The following is a 23,098-nucleotide window of genomic DNA, read 5'->3' as shown; positions in this document are numbered from 1 at the left end:
CACTAGTTGAATCTACAGAAGGTCTTGTCTGATTATTTTTAATGAATGATATCATCTAATGATGGAATTACCAATACAATAGCCTTCCTCTTTCTTAGAATTGTTTCAATTCATAAGGAAATTAGTACAGGTGCCTAACCTTTTATCTGGTATCGTTGGGACCAGACATATGCCATTGTTTTCGGATTATCTCAGAATCATTTTAAAATGGCAGTCCCTTTAAGCAAATGCGATGTTTCAAAATCGCTCAAAATAAATTTAGATTTTTTAAAACAAAACATAATATCACTAGCATGTTTTTTTATTTTAAAGTAAAACTTCAAAATAAAACTGGCTCAGACCCCTGCCGTCCCCATCCCCGAGCACCCGATGGGAAAGAAGCAGGTTGTGGTTGACGGCTGGCTCAATGCGGGAGCTAGAAGAGCAGTTCCAGCTGCATGGGGGATTATGGGTAAAGAAGACAGCCATTGCTCCTGCATTGAGTCGTTGCCAGCTGCCACCTCGAGTGAACACCAGGATCGGCAGAACTGCACCCCTACTTCCGCGTTGGCAGTTAGATGGGGGTGCGGGGTGGATAGCCAGAGGTGGGTATCTGATGGCCACTGTTAGGCAGTGGCAGGGAGGGGGCAGCCAGGGGCAGGGGGACGGGCAGCAGGGGCCAGGAGCAAAGTAGTCGGGAATTTTTTTAATCGAAAAAAGTGCTAGTTTTTAGATGTTCGGAATTCCAGATAAAAGATTAAGCACCTGCATGTACAAGGGTGAGATACACCATTGTATTATATTTTCAATCAGTAAGCTTCTGTTAGATTCTTAAGTATTCAAATTTATGTTCACAGTATTTTTTAATTTTTTTTACCATCATAATTAGGTTATGAAAGGGCAACTGAGTACATTGACAGTTTTTCAGAATATGGTTGTAATTGGATAAGTATCTCAGGTATCAGTGAAATAATATTACATGAAGTTTTTTCTTACTATAATCATTTTAATTTTCAAAATTGTGTGTGGTAGACCATTTTACAAGCACTGAATTTAAACAACATCTTCAAACACAATCGCTTGTCTTGGGTATTTTAGTTTGCAAGTTTTGCATAATGTGCCATCTTAATGTATACTTTAAGGCTGCAATGTGTTTAATGTTGCTTTTTGAGATGATTTGTGATGAAGAGCAAGCTTTTTTTATCCAATAGTTTTAATGACCTGAGAGTCGCTATTAGCAGATTAATGTGTCACATCGAGAACTCATTTTTTGTTCTAAGTGCAAGCTCAGCATTGAAAAGTTTTTCATCAACTGTTTTTTTGTGAATGCAGTTAACAACAGGGATGAGGTAATGTCTTAGTATAGACTTATCCAAGCTTCTGTCTTAATATTAAGCAATCAATATATTATCAGTGGTTTATTCGTGCTAGATATATTTTTCTGTTGAGAAAGCACATGATTCTACGGAATTGTAAAAAAAAGGTTCATTCAGGATTCAGTTCAGAATTTTTAATTTGACTTGCATAAAAAAGCACAAAAATGTTTTTTCTGAATAAAAGATTGTAATGTAAAAAATAATACTATTTAGAAGGTGTGTAATGCACTATTTTTTTTAATCCTGGCTGCTTCATTGAAATACTAGATCAATGAATGTAGTATGATTATAAATTCATCCATGAGTTTGCAACAAAATCTAATTGGAGTGGAAAAGGCCAAGCAGTTAAAGAAAAAGATATAGACATATCTTCAGTTATTCCATAATAAAGTCAGAAAATGTATGGTTTATGTGAGTATCAATTGTGCATTTGCTGAATAAGATCTTGAATACTTTTTTTTAAAAAGTCTGCCGTTTGAAATGTAGGCCCTTCATGCCAAGATTGAGCAATATTCACCTTAATGACTGCAGTCATTTTGATTTGATGTGGTTCAACTGGTGCAGACATGAAAGTCTGCCTCCAAATTTCTAGATAAATGTGAATACAAATTTTCTAACTTACACTGCCTTTATAGTTAAATTTGATTAAATAAAAAGAAAATCTGACTTCTAATGGATTTATTGAATAATTGCCTTGTAGTCTGGTCCGTTATGTGTACTAACCTAATGCTTGCCCTGAGGAAGAATTCAGTATTTACAATAGTTCTTTTGGTCAAGTACATTTTTAACAGACAGCACCATTAAATTGGACTGTCCCTTGCGGCAAAAAAAAACAATAGATAAAAGTCTGGTTTGCCTTTACGTAAGCTGACAGTTCCCATTTCCTTTTTTTCCTTTCTGTGCAAATTCAAAGTTGTAAATTCAGTCTTAATGTTTAAAAGAGCAAGAGTTGGTTCTTTGAGTCCAGATACACAATCTGTTTAAAAGCGTGGTGCATTACTGGAATGCAGTATTTTCTGTTTCATTGTTTTTTTACTTAATTGTAATTTTGTTAAGTGCTGTTATGATCTCCACTGGAATTAAAGTAACACTCCCTGGATAATTGGCTGCAATAACTTGTAATTAAGCAGCTGTTTTCTTCACACACAAAAAATGCTTCGGACTGGCAAGGTAAATAACCTGAGTAGGACAGGCTTCTATTCTGTATTTCCATAAGTGAAATAGTGAAATGCGAAGGCCTGGACGTAATTGGTCCTTGTGCATTATGCCAATTGATAATATGTTTGCAGGCCTATAGCATAGCAACTCAGTGGTATTAAAAGCTCATGGACCATTACTAAATCAACATCCAATCAGGAAAGGCCTCTCCTTTGCACACTTGTAAACTGATAGCGACCGAATTAGGCCCAGATAGGTAGGGACCACAGGTCATGGTGGAGATGTCCAGTGATGGAGAAGGGTTATTGATTTTAAGAAGTGTTGCAGTGAAAGTGTCAGCACTTAATAATGATGTGACTTGTGGTCACCAGTTAGAGATCAGCATCAAGTCAAGTTAACTGTCATCTGATTGTACAAGCACAACCCGAGGAAGCAGTGTTCATGCAAAACATACAGACTCACAACCAGATATAGCACGCATGCAGACAAACATTACATATGCAGGACAAGTATTTTATCAATACAAACAAATAAATAAATATTGCTTTGTGCATGCATATCAGAGTCACAGATGGTGTGAGCAGTTCCTTTGGTCATTCAGCATTCTCGCTGCCCTTGGAAAGAAGCTGTTCCTCATCCTAGTGGTGCTGGCTCTGATACTCCTGACTCTCTCCCTGACAAGAGCATCTGAAAGATGCTGTGTAAAGGGTGGATGGGGGCCTCAATAATTTTGAGCACCTTCTTCAGATATCGATCCCAGTAGATCATGTCGATGGGTGGGAGGGACATGCCAGTAATCCTGTCTGCCACTCTTATGGTCATGTGGATTGACCTCTAATCCATTTCTCTGCAGCAACCATACCACTCAGATGCAGCCAGCCATGATGCTCTCGATAGAACTGCTATAGAAGGTTGACATTTTAGTGGCCGCTTTTGTCTTCTCAGGAAATGCAGTCATAATTGCGCTTTCCTAACAAGTGAGGAGATGTTGAGTGTCCACGATAGGTCACTAGTTAAGTGAACTCCATGGAACTTGGTGCTGTCCACTACTGAGCTATTAATGCATAGTGAAGGGTGGTCATCTCTACTCCTCCTGAAGTCCACAATCATCTCCTTTGCTTTGTCCACATTGAGACTCAGCTCATTATTCTTGCATCATTGCTCGGGATTTTCACCTCTTCTCTATAGTCCAACTCATCACTGTTGCTGATGAAGCCCATATACTGTTGTGCATCTGCAAGCTTGATGACTGGAGCTGGATCTGGCAATGCAGTCATGGGTCAGTAGCATGTACAAGAGCCCTGAGGTAGCGCCTGTGTTCAGTGTTACAGTGCTTGACATTCTGCTAACGACCCAGACAGACTGTGGTCTTTCTGTTAGGAAGTCCAGGAAGGAGGGACACATGTGAGCACCCTTGTTGACAGATTATTAGATCAGGGCCTGGGTAGTGGTTCAGGTAGGATAATTGGTGAGGTTTGGAAAGTTGCTTGAGCTTTAGATGAAGGCCAAGAACTGGTAAGCAAGTAACTTGAAGGGAGTGTTGCAATGCCCAACAAGGAGTTGGAGAGGCAGAAAATGCAAGAAAGGTTTCCAAACTGAAATATTCACTCTATTTTTCTTTCCATATTGTCGCTTGAACCAAATGCTTCCAGCATTTTCTTTTTGCTTGTTTTTATTTCAGATGTCCATCAACTGCAATTCTTGTATTTTCAGTGCTATGTTGTGCTGGGAATTACATCATAGAGTCTACATTCTAAATACACCTAACAGGCAAGTGTGGATCACAACAGTGAGAGACCAATCAGGTTTCTGTGGTGACACGGTTTAACCGGACACTATCATTATCATGCTCCATTTTGAAAAAAACAATTTTGTTAAATGTAGCAGTGAAAAAGATGTTACTGTGTGACTAAATATCAAGGCAGGTATGTTTCTGTCTACTGGTTGCTTTTGGGGCCACTCTACTATTACAGAAAACTTAGAACAGCTGGACTGATGAAGGGAACAATATTTGGAACTGAGGGCAAAAGAAAGCATATATCATTTCCACAGCAAACCTTAGAAATGTAGACTGCTTTCATTATAAACCATCTAGCTTTTGACATTGCTGGAGGCCTCAGGAATAGTTTGGCAAGCTTTACTCTCAGTTACAGTCATTATGTCATCTGGGCAGATGTGTAGAACTAAAACAAACAAAATAAGATAAACTCAAGAATACCAATCTGTGGAGCTTTATCCTGGAACTGTCCCTTAATAGCAGAAAGCTTTTTTTAAAAAAGATACACTTCAATACAGATGCATATAGCCAATCTGTTTTACAATCCATAAGCAAAGTTGATGTTTTCCATGTTGCTTAACATGAGGATCAATGGGTTACAGTTACCTTTATTGCACATAGTAAATCTGTATGGCCAGCTGACAGTTTTGTACATAAAATATTCACCATTGCACTGAATTATTTCAATAACCTATCCAGTGGACTTTCCAAAACACACATTAAATATTATTTTCTGAGCAAGTAGCCTTGTAAATGTCTACTTCTGTGTTGAAAATGATTTGTCACTACCAGTGTAGCATTTTATGTGGAAAGAAAATGAATAATTTGAGTACATTAGCTTAGAGTTCATTTGATACATGGTTAAAATTTCAGTGTACAAAAGAAAACATCACAGGATATTGTGTTGATCTTTATGCTGGGTGCATTTTGGAAACAACATTTAAAATCAAAGGCTTTGAAATAGATTATGTGATGAGTGTGTATTGTCATGCACGTACAGGGCCCTCCGTAATGTTTGGGCCAAAGACAATTTTTTCTATTATTTGCCCCTGTACTTCACAGTTTTAAATTTGTAATCAAACAATTTACATGTAATTGGAGTGTACATTCTAGATTTTATTCAAGGTTATTTGTAAATATTTGTCCATGTAGAAATTACAGCACATTTTATATATAGTCCCCTCATTTCAGGGCACCATAATATTTGGGACATTTGGTTTCACGAGTGTTTGTGATTGCTCAGGTATGTTTGATTGCTTCATTGGTGCAGATATAAGAGACCTTGGTTCGTTTCTAAGCTTTTAATCACCTTTGGAGTCCATAGTTGTAATTTTTCAACATGAGGACCAGAGTTGTGCCAATACTAGTCAAATAAGCCATTATGAGGCTGAAAAACAAGAATAAAATGGTAAGAGACATCGTCCAAACTTTAGGATTACCAAAATCAACAATTTGTATACTGGTAAGCATATGGTAAGCTCAGTAATTGCCATGGGGCTGGTATTCCAAGGAAGATTCCACTGCTGACAGAAGATTCCTCATCATAATGAAGAAAAATTCCCAAACATGTGTCTGACAGATCAGAAACTCTATTCAGGAGGCAGGTGTTGATATATCAATGACTACTGTCCAGAGAAGACTTAATGAACGAAAATACAGTGGCTATACTGCAAGATGTAAACTATAACAAAGGTGAGATGCCTTGGATCTTGGGCAGTTCCTTTATGCCTCCACACTTTGCTCTTGCCATCATTCTGATACAAGTTAATCTTGGTCTCATCTATCTACAAAACCTTATTCCAGAATTCTGTAGGCTCTTTTAAATACTTATTGACAAACTGTAATTTGGCCATCCTTTCTGTGTCCAACTCAGAGGTTCTCAACCCTTTTCTTTCCACTCTCATACCACTTTAAGTATTCCCTATGCCATTGGTGCTCTGTGATTAGTAAGGGATTGCTTAAGGTGGTATGTGAGTGGAAAGAAAAAGGTCGAGAAACACTGATCTAACTAATGGTTTGCATCTTGCAGTGCAGTGTCTGTATTTCTTTTCATAAAGTCTTCTGCAGACAGTATTCATTGACATATCCACACCTGCCTCCTGAAGTGTGTTTCTGATCTGTCATGAATAAAATCTGGAATGTCCACTTCAATTACTTATGAATTATTCGATTGCCAATTTAAAACTGTCAAACACAGGAGAAAATAAATGATAAAAGTGTCTTTGTCCCAAATGTTATGGAGGATGACTCTGTAGATACAGTGTACAAATGCACTGAAATTACTATTTTCTGCAGCTACAATAAGTAAATAAAATGCACCGAAACAAGTTTAAATTGCCACCTGAGAGAAAATAAAAATAATAAATTAAAATGATAGATAAATATTCACAATTGTAGTTCGTGAAAAGCATTTGATGTAACAGTAGTGCAGACATATCTTTGGTCCTGAAGTTTTGTTCTGGTTAGGGAGGTACAGGAAGGTTCATTACCTTGATGGCTGTGGGTGGTGGGGTGGGGGGGGGGGGGGGGGGTGGTGGAACTGTTCTTGATACTAGATGTGACAGACTTTAAGATTTTATACTTCTGTATGAACGTACCAGGGTGGAACCCTGCATGACCAGGGTGATGGGGAATCCTTTGTGACATTGGCTCCACCTCTCATAGATATCTTCAATAATCAGCAGGCAACTGCCCATGATAGACTTGGCTAGGTTTGCCTCTTCTGCATTCCTGGGCATGAGATACAAAATCAGGCTGTGATGCAATTAGTCAGTACGTTTTCCTCAGTACATCTGTAGAAGTTTAATAGAGTATTCAATTACATGCCGAATCTCCTTTGGCGTTTTAGAAAGTGGAAACTGCGTATTTTGCTGGTTCTTCAATATGCTGGCTCCAAGATGCCCAGGAATTTGATGCTACTAAGATTCTCCATTTCTATGCCACCAATGAAGACAGGTGCATGGTCCCTTGGCCTAAAGTCTACAATAAGGTCATTGGTCTTTTTTAAAATTTAGACATACAACACCCTAACAGGCCATTTTGGCCCACAAGTCCGTAGAACCCAATTTACACCCCTGATAAGTTTCAAATGGTGGGAGGAAACCAGAGTTTCCAGGGTAAAATCTGTGCAAACTCGGGAGAACATACAAACTTGTTTCAGACAGCATTGGATTCAAACCCCGGTCCCGATCATTGGCGCTGTAAATGCATTGCACTAACCACTCTGCCAACTGTGCCGCCCACAATTGTTCTGACATCAACCAAATTTCTGACTTTTATTCTATTTTCTGACAAATCAAATGTAGAAATGCACTGAAAGTCTTGTTTGCTGTAGATAAATTACACAAATAAACAATAAGTATAGATTAAATTACCATATGAGGAAAAAAAAAGACATTACAGGATAGATAAATTTTCACAGTTGTAGTCAAACAGGACCTGGAGTAGCACTTTGGTTAGAAGAGTACAGGAAGGTTCAAGAGCATGTTAGCTGTTGACTATCAGCGATCAGGTGGGATTATTCGCCCAACAACAGTGATATCAGCAAACTTGTAGTTTGCATTGGAGCCTAACTTGGCCACATAATCGTGAGGATAAAGAAAATATTTATTATTATTCATGAACAGTTGACCCATTCATTTTTCTCAATCACTTTTGAGGATCTTTCAGTAAATTCTTGTGATTGAAGGACAACTATGCATAATGTTGAATGTTAAAGTTAAATTGCTATTACACCTTTGTGTTTACAGTTGGTGTGAAGTTAAAATTTGACAATGTGGGAAAATGCTAGAAAAATGACACGAGAAAACAAATTTTGTGAGAACTTTGATGCAATTGTACAAGAATTGGAAATGCAAATTGTATGGATAAAAAGTATAGAGTTCTGAAGTTTGAGAACAGTTTTATCTGTAAAATGTGGAAAACAAATATGCCTGGAGCCTGGAGCATCAGTGGAAGTTTTGATCTTTTAAATAATTAGAATTTATTTTGGATTGTATGAACTAAAAGTATATGGGACATTTTATACTGCAGCCTTGGGGCATTCCAAAGACATCAGTAACACATTTAAGACTGTAAAGTGAAACTCAGGTTTCATGTTGAAAGTAGAAATCCCTTGGGTCATTGCAGTTTTGGTTTCCTGAAGGTGTTCCAGCATGGATACTGCTGCAGTGCTCTGGAATTATAACCTCTTTCAAAATCAGGCACATCGTGAAGATGCTGGTGTTATTAGCTTCTATTAACAATTAAATCTTGACAGCAAGTTAATCTTGTTGTCACCAAAGTCTTAATAGCAGATCAAAGTGAAAAATGAAGTTGTCACTAAATAACTTGGCAGGATATTTCAGAAGAGTTTCTGCTTTTCCTCAGCCCAGATGGTGTAGTATAACTTGAAAACGGTCATGAGATCAAGTTCTGTCAAACATTGCAAGGTCATCATTAGTATTACAGCAGTTGTGCAAAGAAAATTTTTAAAAAGTTCCCAGATGGTCATTTGGACTGCCTAGGAAACTCTTGTTTAAACTGTTTTTGCAGGGAGTTGACAGGTTCTTTTTCAGTTTGAAAGTTTTAAGCAGTTGTACCTCCCTGAAGGCTTATCTTTATAAGGTATTAAGTAGCAGAGTTATGTCAGCAATTTTGAGTTTGGTGTCTAGCCTGTGCTGAGTTAACTGATCCTCATCAATTTAGTGCAAAGGATGCTGTACTTTTATCAAGGATCAAAGAATGAATAATTGACCTTTTCCCATTTTTTTATTGGTATATATCCTTTCTCATCCCCCTCCACCAGCCTTCTGAATCTTCTCACTGAATTATTCTTTTCTCCTGCCCCCACCCCCCTTCAGTTCCAACTGGTCACTTTTTATACCACCATTCTTCTCTTATCAAAGCAGTACTTGCAGCGTTTGTCTTTCAATGACCCACTAAACCCCATGTGAGTCATCATTCTCCCCTTGACCTCCTTTGTTTTTCTTCCCCCTTCCTTTCACTCTCACCTGTGTCTTTTGTCTGCCAATCTAATGCCTCTGTCATGTTTCACCTCAACCTGGACAACCCATCCTTCCTACCCTGTCCTCTTTACATTAGCTTCTCTTTTATAAAACCCTTTTATTGAGAGTGTGAAATGTCAAAGGGTTTTGACTCAAAACGTTGACCACTTTATTTTCTCTCACTTGTGCTACTTGACTTACTGAGTTACTCCAGCAGACTGTGTTTAGCTTCAGATTCCAGCATCTGCCGTCTTCTGTGATCTACTTCTCTGAAAACATACATTACAGCTCAGTTGCAGACCCTTTGGCGCATGATGTTGAACCATCCAATATAAATCTACTCAATAATATAAACCTTACCTTACTCATATATATAACCCTCTATATTATTTCCATCCATGTTCCTGTCTGAGTCTTTTAACTGTCCCTATTATACAAGCCTCCACCACCACCACCACCACCACTGGCAATGCATTCCAGGCACCTACTACTCTCTGTGTAAAAAAAAAACTTACCCCAGACATCTCTGCTAAACTTTCCTCCCCTCAGCTTAAACAGATGTCCTCTGATTGTCCTGGGAAGAAGGAGCCAGCTGTCCACCTTATCTTTACTTCTCTTAATCTTGTTGACCTTTACTAAGTCACCTCACATCCTTCTTCACTCCAAGTAGAAAAGCCCTACCTCTGATAACCTTGCCTCATAAGACACATTCTACAATCCAGGCAACATCCTGGTAAATATCCTCTGCACCCTCACCAGAACTTCTATATCCTTCCTAATAATGAGGTGATCAGAACTGAGCATAATATTCCAAGTATGTACCAACCAGAGATTTATAGATCTGCAACATCACATCTTGACTCAAACTCAATCCACTGACTAATGAAGGCCAACCTACCATTAGTCTTTACTCACCGTGAAACACGGTGGAGTAGTCTCTCATAATCTCCACGTGCTGAAATTCGCACTGGTGCCAGATCAAAACACAGTCCCAACAAAAATGGCTCTATTCAATATCAGGTCCTTGGCAAACAAGACATTCATCCTTAACGATTTCTTCACTGCCCATGGTCTCGACTTTCTATGATTGACCAAAACCTGGCTGAATGCAGGCAAGACTGCCCCTCTACACAAGCTTTGTCTGCAGAACTGTAACTTTCTCGCACTCCAAGGCCCTCCAGACAGGCCGAGGGTCGAGCTGTTGTATTCAAACGCTGCATAGAAAACTTTTGAGGTTGAACTAATCAAAGTGGGCCTGGTCAATCCCTTCTTAATTGTTCTCCTGTACTGCCCAGCAATAATACGCAAAGACTTCATTACCCAAATCCGCCACCAACTTCTTTTCTTACACCATGCAAAACTTTGGCCGGGTTCTGATTCTCGGAGACTTCAATATTCATGTTTGTTGTCCATTTAAACCCCTAATAGGTGAGTTTATGCAACTACTAGAATCCTTCAACTTAGATCTGCTGCCTACTGGACCCACCCACAACCTAGGCCTTACCTTGACTACTCGATCTAGTCTTGTCAGCTGACCTCATCATCAGCAACTCAACATTAATTGACACAGGTGTATCAGATCACACTGCCATCACCTTTGACCCCCCCCCCCCCCCCCAGTCGCTACTCTCGATATATTAAATCTCAGGCTGCAGGGGAGTTCCCAAGGGTCCTCATCGCTGCTCCAGGTACTCTAACCATCACTGCAACCTGCTCTTCAATCCTGGACACCATGACTCCACTCATATTGGAAAAAAACAAGCCCCATATGGTGCCTTGGCTTAACAATATGATCAGGACCCTAAGGAGAGAATGCAGGAAGGCCAAACGGAGATGGAAGCGAGACAAACTCCATGTCTCCTCCAAGAACCTAAAATGCAACCTGAATGCGTATCAGGATGTGGTGATGGCCGAGTGAACAAAATACCCCACCAACCTAATTGCCAATAACTCCCATAACCCCAGAGTCCTCTTTAGCAGCATAAACTTGGTTGTAGGCCTTCCACCCACTACAAACCTGGACATATCCCCCGCAAAATACCCATAACCTAACTGGACCACAGCTCTGTCCACATAACCTGGACGGCTTCAGTCCCATCACACTACTCACCCTCAGAAAGATCATATTTTCCATTAAACCTACAACCTGCCCCCTTGACACTATCCGTATCACCCTCCTGAAGGAAGTCTTCGACATCGTAGGTCCAAGCATCCTCTCCATCATCAACTGCTCCCTAGCCACTTGCTTTGTCCCAAACTGCTCCAAACGTGCAGTGGTTCAGCCCCTCCTGAAAAAAACTAACTTTGACCCCACTCTCCACAAAAATTATAGACCTATTTCAAAACTTCCTTTCCTCTCCAAAGTCCTTGGAAAAAGTAATACTTAACCAGCTATCTCCCTACCTTCATCAAAATAAAAAAAAGGAAAAGCTTCAGTCAGGGTACAAAGCCCACCACAGCATGGAGTCGACCTTATTGAGGGTATACAATGACCTACTCTTCACCACAGATCGGGCAGTGCCACTGTTCTAATGCTCCTAGAGTTCAGCGCAGCGTTCAACACCATTGATCACACTATTCTGATAGTCCGTCTCCAGCAGGAGGTTGGCATCAATGGTCAGAACCCTGAACTGGTTCATATCATACCTCACTGTCAGGGCTTCACGTTCAACATGGGCAACTACACATCTACCTCAGCCACCCTCTCCTGCAGGATTCTGCAAGGATCCATCCTTTTCTCGCTGTACATGTTCCCCCGTGGCCATATCATGCAGAAACATGGCATCTCCTTCCACTGTTATGCCGACGACACCCAGCTCTACCTCCCCCTAAAACCAGATTCCCAGTCAAAAATCACCAACCATCTGGAAGACATAAAATGCTGGTTGGCCCGCAACTTACTCCAACTTAATGAGACAAAATCTAAGATCATACTATTAGGCTCCCTCAACTTCATCAAAAAGTTACATGACTCCCTCGGTAATCTATCCACTCTTACTAAACTCCACGTTAAATCCCTTGGGATGCTATTCGACCCTGCCTTCAAATCTGACAAACTGGTCAACACCGTGGTGAAGGCCTGCTTTGTCTAGCTCCACACTATTATTAAAATAAAACCGTACCTCTCACTCGAGGACCTTGAAAGGGTTATTCACGCCCTTATCTTCTCACATCTAGCTACGCTAACTCTCCTTTAACTGGGATTAGCCAGTCCTCCCTATCAGTTCAGAATGCCATAGCTATGGACCTAACAGGTGCCAAGAAGAGGGACCATATCACCTCAATTCTGGCCTCCCTCCAGTGGCTACTGGTGCGGCTCAGAATCGACTTCAAGCTGCTGCTATTTACATATAAGGCCCTCAACGACCTTACCTCCTCCCCCACCCCCCATATCTCTGATCTGCTTCTGCCCTACTCCGCTCCCAAGCAGCTCAGGTCACCACAAGACGCCTGGCTGTTCCATGCACTAAGCACAAAGGGGAGACCGGACCTTTGCGGTGTGTCCCCCAAACTGTGGAACAGCATTCCCCTGACCATTAAACTAGCCCCTCCCTCAACTGCTTTAAATCCAGGTTAAAAACGTACCTTCTGTCATTAGTGTTTAACGTCTGTTATGACCCCAGAGGACCCCAAAACCCAGCAGCAATAGATATTCACCAAGACAAATGGTTACTTAAACAAAGGTTGTTTTTAATTTTCTTTAAACATGAAACAGAATCACACTTTAACTTATCATAATTGACTCAACTAACCTAACTTAACCCCCATCTAATGCCAGTGCATGTGTGTAAGTTCAGAAAAGTTATTTGATTCACAGTCCAATCTCACTTCTCATTCCTCCAAGTTCACTGGTTGCAGGCAATTCTTATACTGTGTACAGAATTTGACATTTATAAAGTTCACCAGGCTTTGGTGCTCGAAAGGTAAATGGTTACTGCTCAGGAAGGTTCTTGTCGGATTTCATAGAGAGAGATTTGTTGTTCACTGGACACCCACAACTGATTCCTTTTAATCAGCCACTTCAGTGTCATGCCGAAGAACTTTCCCCCTCAAGGTTCTCCAGAAAATAACATCTTTCTTTCAGGTCTTTTTGTTTCTCTTATTTCAAGTGAAAAATTAGGCAGCCAGTCCGCTCCCCTTGCATGAACCACAAGGGCTTTGACCAGGCTGAACTAAGCACTCACAACCCGTCTTCCAAATGGGTTTTTCTACAAGCTTGTCAGTTTGTCTTTTTCTAGTCCCAGTTGCTGCTGCTGACTATAAAACTGTAGAACTGATTTTCCCACCCCCCCCTCTCTCTCTCTCTCTCACACACAGACACACACACACACACACACACACACACACACACACACACACACACAAAGCCTGTTTGACTCTTTCTGCTTGCAAAACCACATGACCCTCTTAGAACAGCATGTTCCCCTCCAGACAACTGCAGCTCCGACAAGTTCTTTAATCTGTTGCCTTTTTGAAAACAACAATCCATTAGTGAAGTCTCTTTGGTACTCTCCAAAGCTTTTGCAATGGCTGTTGGCCCCAACATGTCTAGCATAAGCAAAGCTCCAGTATTTTGAATAAGATCTGTTTTAGTGTTTGTATGTGACCTACACTAAAAAACACCTGCCCCAATTTATCTCCTAAAAACATATCTATATTCTGTAACACATCTGAAACCCTTTGTTACGTTCCTAACCTCCGACAACTGTTCACCGCAATAGTGGTCTATTTATAACGCCTTAATCCATTGTTCTGTAAATAACTACTAGTTTTGATCAATTGCCTTGATTTGTGCAGCAGTTTGGTCAATTCAAGTTGAAAAAAAATGTGCTATATAAATAAAGAACTTGAACATGAACTACCCTATCAACCTGTGCGAGAACATTGAGAGATCTATGGATTTGGACCCCAAGGTCCCTCTGTTCTTCCACACTGTTAAGAATCTAGCAATTAACCATATACTCCACCTTCAAGTTCAACCTTCCAAAATGTATTTGCCATTTTTCTGCCCAACTGTGCACAACCTTCAACATTATCCACAACACCTTCAACCTTCATGTCATTTGCAAACTTGCTGACCCATCTTTCTACTTCTTCATAATGGTCATTTATAAAAATCACAAAGAGTAGGGGTCCCATAACAGATCCTTCCGGAACTCCACTTGTCTATGACCTCGGCCTTATACATTCCATCTATTATTACCCTCTGTTTTTTGCAAGCAGGCTTAATCTGAATCCACACAGCCAAGGTTCCCTGGATCCCATGTCTTACGACTTTCTGGATGGGTCTACCATGGAGGACCTTGTCAGATGTCTTATTAAAATCCATATATAGTAGAATCCCATTATCTAGCACCAATGGGAATTACGGATGTCTGATATGCAAATTTTCTGGTTGACTGAGATTCACTCTTCCAATGCCAAATACATCTCCATTAAGAATACATAGTTTAAAAGACAAAAGACAGTGCAAAATATGAAGTAATCTGAAAAAAATCAGTATTTTAGTCTTTAATTATGTAAAATTCACTTTAATCAGGTGATTCCTGTAGCTTACAAAATTTTAATGTGAACCCCAATCGCTGGCACTGTAGCAGCACAGCTAACCATGACACTAACCATGCCTCCATCATAATTCAGCCCCTCCCCCAAGTTTATAGATAAAGTCTGAACTAATATACCTAATACAAATAAAGGTAAAAACTCTTACTTGGCAGGGATGGGGAGACATTTTGGGAGATTTGCCCCATCGTTAAGTGGCATCAGCTGGCTCTTCATCCTGGGCATCATCATTATCATTCCAACACAACTTTATTGAAACTTTATTCAAACACCCACCGTGGACAGGACACTCCACTGGCTGAATGTTTGCTTCCACCTTCACCAAGGGGGTTGTGCGTTGCTTGGAGGACACTTAGTTTTACGAGAACCTTCTCGCACTGACAATCTGGCTCACCGCCATGCAGGGGTCCCGGCCAGGCCCTCGGTGCACCCTCCTCGTGCTGACAATCCAGCTCACCTCCATACAAGTGTCCCGGTCTGGCCCTCAGCGCACCTTCCTCACACTGACAACCTGACTCAATTCCACGCAAGTGTCCCAGTCAAGCCCTCAGCGCACTTTCATCATGCTGACGTCCTGATTCACCTCCACACAAGTGGTGACAGCAAAAAGAATGTCTGCACATTGAGGGGCATTGCTAATTCAGCAGGGCAAACCTGCGCGTCTCCAGTAAAGTCTCAGTGCTCCTCCATGGGGTCCATCTGATAAGTATTATCCAACCGAATTATTTATTTATTTCCTATGGAGTTTTTTTTGCTAGATGTTTGAGTTTCTGATTGATTGAATTCTGGATAATGGGGATTCTGTTGTATTCCACATTTACCACCACCCCTGACTATCAATTTCTCATTGAGGCTCCTGAGGCATGACCTGCTCCTCACGAAGCCATGCTGACTATCCCTAGTAGAAAGTATGCTTGTCCAGTGAGAGCAAGATGAGTCTTATCAATGATATTCCTTACATTTCAACAGTCTTCTGAAAAATGGTGGCTTACTCAATAAAAGAACCAAGTCAAAAAGAAAGAGTGAGGTGATTGCTTTAAAATTAAAGTTGTGGGTTGATGAGCAGTTTACAGAATGGCTAAAGGTCAGTAATATCCCATGATAAACTGGGTTACATTTATATAAACTCCAAAATAGAAATGTTTATACCATTGTATTAACAAGAATAATGTTTCTGTCAAGGCTGAAGTGTTTTCTTGTGTAAAAGTTGGAAAGTCATTTGGTGATAATTTGGTTGAGGAATAATTAATAGTTTCAACTAAGTTTTCTGTATGCAGATTGTTGTTTCAGTCATGGTGCTTAATTATAAATTAGCAGGAATAATGATCACCCAACATCACCATCATATGAGACCTCAAACATTTCAGCCACACGTGGTAGTTCTGCATCAAAACTACAGTTGTTTTCACTGAACATAGATGAAAATTGATCATTTTGACTCTGCTATGCTCTTTAACAATAATTTTCTAAGTCCTGGAATCCCTTGTTAAAACAGGATCCTATCACCCTGCACATCTACCTCTCTCCTCTCTGCTTTCCATAGGGATTGCACCCTCTCTAAGACTCTCGCATCCACTCATCCCTTCCCACCAATTATCTTGGTATCTACCCCTGAGACTTCAAGAAATGCCACACTGGCACTTGCACCCCATCCTTTACCACTATTCAGGGTCCCAAACAGTCCTTCCAAGCGAGGAAACACTTCACATTTGAATCTGTTAAGTGTTATTTACTACATCCGATGCGATCTCCTGTTTCCCTGTGTGGGTGAGACCGGGAGATCATTTCGTTGACCATCTTCACATGAGCGCTGCAACAGGAAGGACACCCAGTGGCCAACCATTTTAATTCCACACACCATTGGTGCATTGACATGTGTCCATGGCCTCACATAATGCCAGATTGGCACCACCTGCAAGATAGAGGAACACCACCTTGTATTCTTTCCTGGCAGTCTGCAAATAGGAGGATTCAATATTGACCTCCAATATCTGTTAACCCCCTCCCCTAGACTCACTGACTGTTTCCCTAGTCCTCTGCCTCATTTCCTTCAGCTATCCACCTCTTTCTCATAGCCCTATGCCCTCTCCCTCTCCATCTCTTCTCAGCATCAATGAATCAATGAATTAGAATTCATTGTCATGAGCATGTCACACATTTGTTGTTTTGTGGCAGCATTACAGGTGAGGAATTGTTATAAATTATATTTTTAAAATAAATAAATTAGTGGAAAATAAGAAAAAACTGAGTTTGTGGTTCATTGTCCATTCAGAAATCTGATGTCAAAGGGGAAGGTGCAGTTTTGTTCCATTGAATATTTGCCTGTGTATTTCCTTCCTGATGGTAGCAGTGAGAAGAGGGCATGGCTTGGGTCCTTGAGGATAGAATCTGTTTTCTTAAAACACCACCTCTTGTAGGTGTCCATAATGGAGTGAAGACTAATTCCCATGACAGCACTGGGCGAGTTCATAACCCTCTGTAGCCTTCTTCTGTCATGTGCATTAACATCTCCATACCAGACAGTGATGCCACCAGGCAGTACGCTCTCCACAGTACACCTCTCCCCTACCGCCACCTTTTTATTCAGGCGTTTACCTGTTTTTCCAGATTCCTGACAAAGGGCTCAGGCCTGAAACGTTGATTGCCTTTTACTTCCTATGGATGTTGTGTGACCTGCTGAGTTCTCCAGCACTTTTGTGTATTGCAGATTTTCTTGTTTAATGCCTCATTAAATGACAAGTCAAAATGAATTTTGGAACAATTGAGTAATTTGGGTTTGCAGTTTGCAACGAAACTGAAGGCTAATTACCTCACCATATTGTATCTTTTCAGTTGTGTGTTTCTGGTCAACTTGAGTGAAGTATACAAGGTTACTTCAAACACATTGGCCTGTAGCCATTTTCTTACCAAAACCCTCAGGCATTAAAGAATTGCATGTGCTCAGTGGAGCATTGAGTTACAAGGATGACTAAAGAAAAAGATGTGTAGTAATCTACGATATGCACAATTAAATTTCTGTTCAAAATAGATCCACCACTTAATATTTTAAATAAATAAATAAACATTGTGCATGTAGCATTTTTTGTGATGATACTTTGGATTTGAAACTTTGCTCGCCTCAAATGATTTATTAGATCTTAAAAGCTACCTTTGAGATAGATTTTAGTGGAGACTATATGCAAGAGCAGTGTCAGCTGCATCAACAATTATCACCCAGTAGTACTAACATCTACTGTGATGAAATGCTTTGAGAGGTTTGTCATGGACAGAATTAACGCGTGCCTAAGCAAAGGTCTGGACTCATTGCAATTCGCCTTTCATCACAGTTGCTACACAGCAGATGCAATATCACTAATCAGCTCTGGATCACCTTGAAAACAGCAATTCATACATACGGCTGTTCCTCATAGATTACAGCTCAGCCTTCAACACTATTATTCCATCAGTGCTGATCAAGAAGCTCCAAACCCTGGGCCTCTGCATCCCCTTCTGCAACTGGATCCTTGACTCCCTCATCGGAAGAAATAGTAGGAATTGGAAACAGCATCTCCTTCTTAGTGACTATCAACCCAGGCGCACATCAAGGATGCATGCTTAGCGCACTGCTCCACTCACTATACTCCCATGACTGTGCGGCCAGGTACAATTCCAATGCTATCTGAAAATTTGCTGATGACCCCACAGTTGATGGCAATGAGGAAGCGTACCGGAAGAAGATAGATTAGCTCATTGAGTGTCACGTCAACCACCTTGCACTCAACATGAGGAAAACCAAGGAGATGACTGTGGAGGAGGAAGTCAGGAGAACATAATCCAGAGGGTTGGTAACTCAGTTTGCGATATCAAGGGCACCAGACTTCACTCCATCGAGGACATCTACAAGAGGTGGTGTCTTAAAGAAGTAGCCTCTATCCTCAAGAACCCCCCCCAACCCTGCTATCATCATGAAGAACATACAGGAGAATAAAGACAAGCACTCAGCAGCACAAGGACTGCTCATTCCTCACCTCCATCAAATTCCCAAATAATTAGTGAACCAAAGACCCTACCTTCCTTTGACTTTTCATCCACTATTTTTATTTATTGTTGTAAGGTGGTTCGTTTGAATGTTTGCACCATGAGGCTGCTGCAAAACAACAAATTTCGTGTCTTTTTCACGATAATAAATCCTGATTCTGTCATTTCACCTACCTTACATTCTATTTATTATAGACTTCCAGAATAGTGAGTGGGATTACATTCTTGGAATCGGTCATAAGTCATCCCTCAGGGAATTCTTTCAGAAGTTTATCATGGGATTCTCGTTGACTGAGAATTATAATCTTTGAACCAAGGTATTTTGCAGTTATTGTAAGCAGAGTTTGAAAGCAGCATTTGGTTCTATTACCATGACCCAGTTGTCTGTCCCTTTCTGCTCTTTATTTTTATAACTAGGATGAGACTGGCATGCTCAATGGATGTCACTCTATCTCTAACAATTTCCAAGTAGACTTTTTCTTGGATACTGTATTCCAGTGTGTGCTCTTGATGCAAGTTTTTATCATAGCTGCATTGAGTGTATCTTTAATCATTTCTTTTGACCTCCATTTTTATTTTCTCCTTTGGCAGACTGGCTGTAAGCATTTGTTTTGGTAGATAGGCAGCAAGATTTGCACCCTGTGCCTGCTCCACTCCCGTTGATGCTAGGGTGGCCATTCCAAAGGAGGGCATGGACATATATAAAATCCTGTGACCGTGTCCTCCTTTACAATGGCCACCCTAGTTGATGCTGAAGGTGTTGGCCTTCCTGAAGTCACTAACTTTAGTGTGGCAGTTCTCTCAGTTTATGTTGAGGATCGTTGGAAGAAAATGCTCACAGTCGCACTGCAGGATTTTTGGTTGCTTTCTCTAGGTCAGCCAAGCCATGAAATCATAGAAAAGACTTTTTCATACGGAAGGTGTTATGTTCTTTTGAGGTTATTTTGCACCATGTGAGACAGTCTGTCAAAGGTAGGGAGAGCACAATGGATTGGTATTTGATTTTCAAATCTTTCTTTGCCTTTTTTAAGGGGTGGGCAAGATAGTTGAAGTGTTCTACAGTTCTATTTTCTCAGTCTCTAACTACGTTGTTGAATCTATAGATTAGTAGGAATGTACTGAGATACAGGATGGTAACAGGCTCTTCTGGTCCACAAGCCTACACCTCATTTGACCTACTAACCATGTACATCTTTGGAATGTGGCAGGAATCCAGAGCACCTGTAGGAAACTCAAGCAGACATGGTGAGAATGTACAAACTCCTTACAGACAGTGCCAGATTCATACCCAGGCTGCTGGCACGGTGAAAGTATTGTGCTAAACACTACAGTACCATGCCTTCCTTGCTTTGCCAATACTCAGGATTAACCTTAAACTGCTGTAAGCTTCAGAGAAGTAGTTAAGGGCTGATTGGACTGCACTATGGGTGTCAAACAACAGCACAATCATCTTAACACTTGAGTATAATTTCATCCTGGTGTTGAACCTTCCTCACATCTGCTAGAAGGAAATTTAAGAGATTGTCAACAATTTGATATGTGAAAATGATGTATTGCTCTGAATTAACTTTTTCATTGTTTCTTTAAAGAGAGTGGGGCAAGTACACAGTTATACTAGTACAGATATCAAACAGCTCAGAGATCCTGTGAAGGATGGAGGTAGTTAGCTGATTAGGGAGCAGTTTTGTTTCTGTGATAAACTTGTTTGCACATCTAAATATTAACCTAATTTTTCTACAGTGTCTCAAGTTTGACAAGAGATGAGAGCCATTTACAGCTCTGATCCTTAACCTGGATCTACGTGGCTGCAAAAAAAGTCATGACTGTCTGAAGCTACATTGAAACACAGATACCTCCTCTGCAAGAAAGAGCAGATGATTTAGTCAGAATCTTTCCTGCAGCGGAGATTAATGTAATGCTTTGGCATTATCCCTTTTTTAAAATGGTGGTGTTAATTTTGTATGCGTTCAGAAAAATGTCTTCAATCCACCAAATTGTAGAGAGAAGCTAACAGATAGTTTTATCAGTATTCTTTTCGTGCTTTCAATATTTCAATATATACATACATACATATATATTATCACAGGGGTCTCAAACTCAATTTACCCAGGCGCCACTGGAGGTAGAGTCTGGGTGAGGCTGGGCTGCATCAAGTTTTCCACAAGAAAAGCTCTTACAAAAGCATTCCAATGTTATCAAATATCTTTATTTTAATTTTTTTAACACAAAAGAAGATGAAAAAATAAATAAATTAACAATTCATAAGAAAAAAAAATCAATCAGTAATAAATAAATAAAATGAAAATAATAATAATGAAAATAATAATAATACAGCAGATAGAGAAGACTGAAGAAACCACATATAGTTGCTGACTGGAGAAATGTAATTATTATTATTCAGATTCAAATGTCTGTACTAACAGTTCTTTAACCTTTAACTTTCTGAACATGAATGGAACATTGAACATAAACTGTTATGAACATGTCTTCTGCCTACTTCTTACTGCTAAAGATCTGGCAGCGCTTCCTCTCGCATAGCCGAGCCACATTTGGCTTAAGGGAGGAGGCATTTGAGACCCTCAATAGGGCTTGAAGATGCTCGTCAGTAAGTCTGAACCTGTACTTGGACCTATTGAAGTTCACGCGCTTCGGCACGTGAAGCGGGAGCGGCCGCAGAAATTGCGCATGTGCTGCGTGCATATAATGACAAATAGAAAATGCACACAAATATGCTTATATTCGCAATAAGCCCAGCCGATGTCCCGCCCCCGAGAGCAATATACCCCACCGTGATTGGTAGGTTCGTTCAGCTCCGCACACAACACTGAAAAGTGCCAATCATATCAAACTCGCGGGCCGCACTAACATTAAACTTTCATATTAAGGCGGGGCCACAAACTATCATCCCGAGGGCCGCAGTTGGCCCGCGGGCCGCAAGCTTGAGACCCCTGTATTATCAGGAGCTCATGTTTGATTGGAATTCATTTGGTTAATGGATATTCAGACCCCTTCAGTTGTTGATAGATTGGCAAGAGTTTCCCAGGGTAGAAGCTAAGGAATAGAGATAGTTGCATTGTTGGTCATTGCTCAAGTCTTCCTTTAAACCCAAGTTTTGAGCTGATGGAAATAAATCTGCTGATGTAGTTTTGCTAGTAACTGAAAACTTGCATTTCTATTTCCTCACCTCAAACTGTTGCCAATCTCTTAATTTTCCTTCTAGCAGAGGTGAGAGAAGTTACACACCAAGATGAAATTCTACTCAAGTAGTCAGATGATTGTGGTGTTGTTTTACACCCATTGTCCAAGGCTGTAATGGTCAAGTGTTGGTAGAAGTTTTCCTGTAATGTGGGAGAATCCATTGAACACCAAAAGCCACACAACACTTGGCAAAGGAGGCATCTGTAGCCAGTGCCAAAAAAAATGCATTATGATAGGGAATTTCTCTTGCATTGCAGACCTTATTTGGCCTTCTCAACAGTTGAGAAGTAACTCTGCTTCAACTCTACGTTGTGGCTTACACTTTTCTGGCCACCTCACCTGTAACCTTATGATCTTTGATACATGTAAGATTGTCTGCCAGGACAAGGTGGCAGCCCCTAAAGAAAAGTGGAGTATTGCACAAGTGGCCTCTGATGAGGTCATCCAAGGGAAATTGCAGGTTATTTTGTTTTTTTAATTTTACACTGCACATTGTCCAAATACAAAAATAACTAGTAATCAAATTGGAATGTAGCATTTGGAATGTAATTATTTCACGCCCATTTTGTTACTGTCCTACTGTAATAAAAATTTTAACTATTGGCTTGGTGATTTCCTCATGGATGGTATTCACCTACGTTTCAGCCACTTCAAAATTCCAAATATTTTTGTAGGGGACAGTAATGGGTTGATAGTATTTTGAAGAATTATCTGCTTAAGGAGGATTGTCTAGCAAACTTGCTCACCTAAAGGTAGCATAAGGTAATGCAAAGTAATTAGAAAAGAACCTTTATCTCTTCTACACTAGTAAATTCTTTACTGGTAAAAATCCAGAGATTATCAGTTGCCTATTATAACTTTAGTATTGTCAGGCTGCAAAATGTTTCCTGTTCTATCATCAGAAAGCTGGAAGAAATGTTTTGCAGTTAGCAATAATAACAGAAAAGTCAAACTTCAGTGGTAAACCGCCAATAGAAATGGTCTGAACAAATAAAAACTAAGTTGTGTATATTTTAAGTGATGACTGGGAGGGTATCAAGGCTGTA

General features: G+C 40.3%; 1 protein-coding gene and 1 long non-coding RNA gene across 4 annotated transcripts in view; one reads left to right on the top strand and one right to left on the bottom strand.

The window, feature by feature from the left end:
• The window catches only part of LOC138757281 (ADP-ribosylation factor-like protein 15), a 359,572-nt gene that overhangs the window by 333,439 nt on the left and 3,035 nt on the right, over window positions 1-23,098 (top strand). The window lies entirely within an intron of this gene.
• Window positions 5,399-14,360, bottom strand: LOC138757285 (uncharacterized). Of its 2 annotated transcripts, XR_011353484.1 has the most exons (5): window positions 14,243-14,360; window positions 9,477-9,544; window positions 7,510-7,618; window positions 6,888-7,020; window positions 5,399-5,677 (listed from the first exon to the last, which is right to left on the bottom strand). It is a non-coding gene; the product is annotated as an uncharacterized lncRNA (long non-coding RNA). The 2 variants fall into 2 exon arrangements; XR_011353485.1 differs by lacking the exon at window positions 7,510-7,618.

The sequence above is a fragment of the Narcine bancroftii genome, chromosome 3 (assembly GCF_036971445.1).
Source record: "Narcine bancroftii isolate sNarBan1 chromosome 3, sNarBan1.hap1, whole genome shotgun sequence".
Classification (NCBI taxonomy): domain Eukaryota; kingdom Metazoa; phylum Chordata; class Chondrichthyes; order Torpediniformes; family Narcinidae; genus Narcine; species Narcine bancroftii.
The sequence above is the reverse complement of the archived record's forward strand: the minus strand, read 5'-3'. Positions and strand labels throughout refer to the sequence as shown.